Below are 6,000 nucleotides of genomic sequence, written 5' to 3' on the forward strand. Positions count from 1 at the left end.
GTGAGGTTCTCCGACCGCCAGACGTCCGTTCTGTTTCATGTTCTCGCTCATTGTCCTCATGATGTCATCCTCGGACTCGATTTCTTGTCTGACCACTCTGCTGTCATTGACTGCTCGGCCGGTGTTGTACAACTTGACTTGCCTGCGTCCGCCGACGTGTCGGAGGTGGTTCAGACGAAACTTTCGTGTGCTGAGGCTGTTCGTCTGCCACCACAAGCCCTAACTTGCGTCGCTGTTGAACCATATCCCAGTGTACCGGATGGGGATTACGTGGTCTCTCCCTCTCCCAGTGTTCTACTGGCCCGCAACGTCTCCTCTCCGTACACAGTTGTAACTATTACAGCGAACAAGACGTGCCTTCCTCTTCTGAACTTCGGATTGAGCCCTCAAGTCCTACCACAAGGCATTGCTCTCGCTACTCTGTCACCGTCGTACGAGTGCCAGATCTCATCGGTGTCACCCGAACTGCCCGCTGTCGTCTCTCCAAACCCGCACAGAGTCGACGCAGTCACCTCTTCTACACTGCACAAGAACATAACCAAGATGATTGCCTTAGACCTTTTGCCCTCTCAAGTTAAAGACCTCAGTGATCTCCTTATGACCTACTCTGACATATTTGACTTTGACGGTAGGCCCTTAGGTCAAACCTCGCAAGTCAAGCACCGCATAGATACCGGTGATGCAGCTCCAATTCACAGGCGTCCTTACCGAGTTTCACCATCAGAGCGCCAAGTTATTCAACAGGAGGTCGACAAGATGCTCACAAAAGGCATTATTGAGCCTTCTTCGAGTCCGTGGGCTTCCCCTGTAGTCTTAGTTAAAAAGAAAGACAACACCTGGCGTTTCTGCGTGGATTATCGGCATTTAAACAAGATCACCAAAAAGGATGTCTACCCGCTTCCTCGTACAGATGACGCCTTGGACTGCCTTCATGGTGCTACCTATTTTTCTTCGATAGACCTACGCTCTGGTTACTGGCAAATCGCCGTAGACGACCTCGACCGTGAGAAGACCGCCTTTGTAACGCCTGACGGTCTCTACCAATTCAGTCATGCCGTTCGGTTTGTGCAATGCGCCGGCCACGTTCGAGCGGATGATGGACACGCTTTTGCGCAGCTTTAAATGGTCTATCTGCCTTTGTTACCTGGACGACGTCATTGTATTTGCTCCCACCTTTGAGTCTCACCTCGACCGACTTTCGTCTATTCTTTCCGTGTTTCGTGCGGCTGGGCTACAACTTAATTCATCGAAGTGCCACTTTGGCCATCGCCAAGTTGCTATTCTAGGGCATCTCGTCGACTCATCTGGCATCCGACCCGATCCCGACAAAGTTCGCGCTGTCCTCGATGTTCCCGTACCAACTTGTGCCAAAGACGTTCGAAGTTTTGTGGGCCTATGCTCATATTTCCGACGATTCGTCAGAAACTTCGCAGATATTGCGCGCCCCCTCACTGACCTTCTCAAGAAGGATGTGCCATTTTGGTGGGGTCCTGACCAAGCCAGTGCTTTTTCCCGCCTCATTACGCTGCTCACCACACCGCCGATCCTCGCCAACTTCGACGCGTCCGCTCCAACCGAGGTCCGCACCGACGCTAGTGGTTACGGCATTGGCGCTGTGTTAGCCCAGCGTCAATCCGGTCATGATAGAGTTCTTGCGTATGCCAGCCGGCTCCTTTCTCCTGCCGAACGCAATTACTCTATTACTGAGCGCGAGTGCCTGGCGCTTGTATGGGCAGTTGGTAAATTCCGCCCCTATTTATATGGTCGCCCTTTCACCGTTACCACAGACCACCACGCTCTATGCTGGCTTTCAGCACTCAAAGATCCAACAGGGCGCCTAGCTCGTTGGGCTCTGCGCCTCCAGGAATTCACGTACACAGTGGTCTACAAGTCCGGCCGTCTACACCAAGACGCCGACTGCCTTTCTCGGTACCCCGTCGACGATCCAGACCTCGTAACGGATGACACGTCCATCTGTATTTCCTCGCTCTCCGCTTTCGGCAACATCGGTGACGAGCAACAGCGTGACGCGTCCCTACGAGATCTAATCACCCGCCTGAATACTGACTCGACGGACAGTTCGCTTCGCATGTTCGTCATCATCGACGGCATTTTATACCGCCGGAACATGCGCCCAGTGGGACAAGAACTACTAGTTGTAGTACCCACTCATCTCCGCTCGACCGTACTTCAGCAACTACATGATGTACCAACGGCCGGCCATCTTGGTGTTGCCAGAACGTACGACCGTGTCCGCCGACGCTTTTTCTGGCCCGGCCTCTACCGTTCCGTACATCGTTATGTCGCTACTTGCGAGTCGTGCCAACGCCGGAAAAAGCCAGCTGTGCACCCTGCCGGGCTCCTTCAACCTATCGACGTACCTGCTGAGCCTTTTTTTCGTGTCGGCCTCGACCTTTTGGGACCTTTCCTACTTTCTAACAACGGTAACAGATGGGTCGCCGTCGCTACGGATTATTCGACCCGTTTTGCCATTACGAGACCTCTCCCGAGCAGCTGCGCTACAGACGTCGCCGAGTTTTTGATCCAAGACGTCATCTTACATCACGGCGCTCCTCGTCAACTCATCACGGACCGAGGTCGTTACTTTTTATCCAAGGTAATCGAGGACCTACTTCGGTCTTGTGCAACCAAGCACAATCTTACGACGGCCTATCATCCCCAAACGAACGGACTCACAGAACGTTTGAATCGCACGCTCACTGACATGCTCGCCATGTATGTCTCGACCGATCATCGCGACTGGGACATTGCGCTACCCTTTGTCACTTTTGCTTACAACAGCTCGCGCCACGACACTGCTGGATATTCTCCCTTTTACCTTTTGTATGGACGAGAACCGACCTTGCCGTTCGACACGCTCGTACCCACCCCTGCCCACCTGTCCACCGAATATGCTCGGCACGCTATTAGCACAGCCGAAAAGGCCCGTCAGATCGCCCATCGACGCCTTTCGGAATCGCAACTCCACCAGAAACATACATACGACAGCTGCCACCGGAACGTTCGCTTCAATCCGGGTGACCTCGTTCTCCTGTGGTCTCCGTCTCGGCATGTTGGCCTGGCCGAAAAACTTCTGCCCAAGTACTCCGGCCCTTACCGTGTGCTACGCCAGGTGACTGAGGTCACCTACCACATCGCCCCTCTGGACCACACGGCGCCCTCTACGTCTTCCAACGTCGTCCACGTCGCTCGCCTGAAGCCGTACCTTTCGCCCACCACCTGCTAACAAGCGCCGAGTCGGCGCTTTCGCCGCCGGAGGTCGATGTAGCGGGGTTGCAGCTATGACTGTGGGGAGGTGTGCGAAGAAGAGGCAGACGACGTGTCGGTGTTCTGAGAATACACAACCGCCATCTTGACTGCTGGACTATTCCATATTGTAAATAAGTTAAATATATTCGTAACAATATAAAGCTTGAGTTTATCGAAGCTGGCTTTCTATCTGGAAGTCCTGTGCCACTCCTGTCAGTATTTTTTCCGAGATGCGTTTGTAAAGATCGTTTCAGCTTGCTTGCTAAAGAATTTCATTTGTCTGTCTTACGGAGACATCTTTGTCACAGTAGAACAAGGTGCTAGTACACTAAGCATATTCACTGACAATTTGAACTCGGAGCTTAATATCACATATGCAATACACCAATCCAATAAAACTACCTTCGTGATTAACAGCTTCAATTGCCGAAGGAAAATAGAGATATTGCTCTACAGAAGGCCAGCAAACAGCCAGAAATAAACATATAATACTATCATATACGGCACTTCAAGTGATAAACATCTGTAGCGCATAATACGACATTAAAAACGTTTAAACGCACACAGACGGGGCCAGAGTGACGAAAAAACAGCTCGCTAACGCTAAACTATAACTCATACTTAATTGCAAAGTGTCACATATCTATAGCCTGAACAAGCCAATGACAAGGCTGTCCCAGCCAAACACACGAAAAACTACGACGCATCGTTTTCCATTCCGTCTATGATATAGCAGCTTTGAGATAATTAATCTCCTTATTTGACAGCGTCGCGAAGGAAGTACTGACCCAATTCCCTTTATGAAAATTTATTTGCTAAGCTTCCACCAGTTCGCGTGTCAGATTGTCCTGCTCTCGCCTAATAGCCGAACACTACACCAGCAGTGGTTCGTAGGCACAACTTCTACATCGTAATGACATGCGGCCTGGAACAGCAGGCTTTCGAACATGATTTTTGTGATCCATAAGCCTGTCGTTCACACACATGTTCGATTTACCGACATACATTTTTCCGAAGGTGAAGAGAGCAAGATACTTCTTCAATGGTAACAAAGTGCTTCCTGTATATTTACTGCTCCCTGTATTAACCAGTGAAAAAAAGTTTAACTCACAAATTGCATTTTTTCACTGGTGAATCCAGTGAAACAGTTGTGAAGTGTTCACGTGATGTCTCTCATAAACCAAGTTTTGGCCACTAGCTTATCGAACAGTATCGATTGGGTATCAGTTAGTCATCATGGAGCAGCACCAAAGCAACAGATTTCCTATAGCGCTTTGCTTAATTAGGCTACTTGACCCAATTGACATAATTAGGCTAATTGGCATACACTGGCATAGCTTAGGGTAACTCGCATTTGTAGGCCCACATGTGCTTCATTAGCTATTTAGCTAGTTATTGCTAATTAAGCCTAATATCAATAACACTAATCAGTCTTATTGAGGCCTGGCTTGGTAAGAGTTGCCGAGCTCGACCTCACTAGCCACACTAAAATTTCAACTTGGTTTAATCAGTGTTGATTAGTTTGGATTAATGAGCCTAATTATATATATGTAGTGTAGTGTTGCCATACTTAACCAGTCCTAATTAGGCTTAGCTTATTTACCTGGCTTAACTAGGCCATCCAAGCTTAATAAGCCTTGAAGAGAATGCATTCCGGTTCATGATGATGAGAGCTTTCTTTCTACGCCACACTAAGAAACCTCGAGCATAACAGCCCTGCTATAAAAACTTTTTCTTGACGAAAGCTTCGCCCTGGTCCAGGATCGAGGACAAATTTGTCGGCAGCTTGCAAGGCTTTGTTAATCTATGTGTATTTCCTTGTAGCTTTCGGCTGCAAACCGGTTGTTGCAGAGTTTCTCATTTCGTAGCGCATATGAATGGGCGCAGGATACTTGCACCGGGCGCCATAATAAATTGCCGGACGCATGTGTTCCGGGAATGAAAGCTGCTGGGTAATCTTATCACAGATGTCGATTTCAGAAACTCTGACGCAAAGGTTGTTTTCCGCGCCGCGGAGCGTCTGAGAACGAGCTGTGCGACGCACAAATAATGCCAGTACAAGCTACCTATTTTCGTCACAATATCATCGCTCAGTGCTTCCGCGGCGACTGCCAAAGTGGCACCTTGCGCTTAATCCGGCGTCCCGGTGTGCGCGCAGATCGAGCGAGCGAACGAGCAGGCTGGCAGGTTAATATGGACGCGCGTGCGGAGTGCGGGCGCACGAGCTTCGCAAGCAGCTGTCAGAAGGCGCCACAGTATTCCTTGCCACGAGCTTCCGTGGTCTCCAAAATTCTGACCGTGAGTGTACTTGCATCCACTTTCTACTGTTTAAACTAATATTCGCGGTTTTCTTCCCAAACGTTTCCGGATTCAATGAAAGTAATATACTAATAGACTCACAGCAGTAAGAGTGCTAGCGACTCTCTTTGCAGGAGTAAACACTTGTCTTATATTTCCCTTCCTTTTCAGGAGCGCTGGAAACTCTCCGCTGCATATAGTAAGCACACTCCTTCGACAGAGTTCTGGCGCCCTCGCAGAACGAGAGTGAAAATCACACCATCTCCCGCTAAAGGGGACCATGAGGCGATGCGAAGCAGTGTTTCGGCATCTAGAGCCCGCGTTTCAGAGGTGGAGTGGTGAGGGGGAAAGGGGAGAGGGGAAGTGGACAGGGGGAATGGATAGGGGGAGGGGAAAGGGAAAGGTGATGGGGAAGGGGAGAGGTGATGTGGA

Source organism: Rhipicephalus sanguineus, chromosome 10 (assembly GCF_013339695.2).
Source record: "Rhipicephalus sanguineus isolate Rsan-2018 chromosome 10, BIME_Rsan_1.4, whole genome shotgun sequence".
Taxonomy (NCBI): Eukaryota; Metazoa; Arthropoda; class Arachnida; order Ixodida; family Ixodidae; genus Rhipicephalus; species Rhipicephalus sanguineus.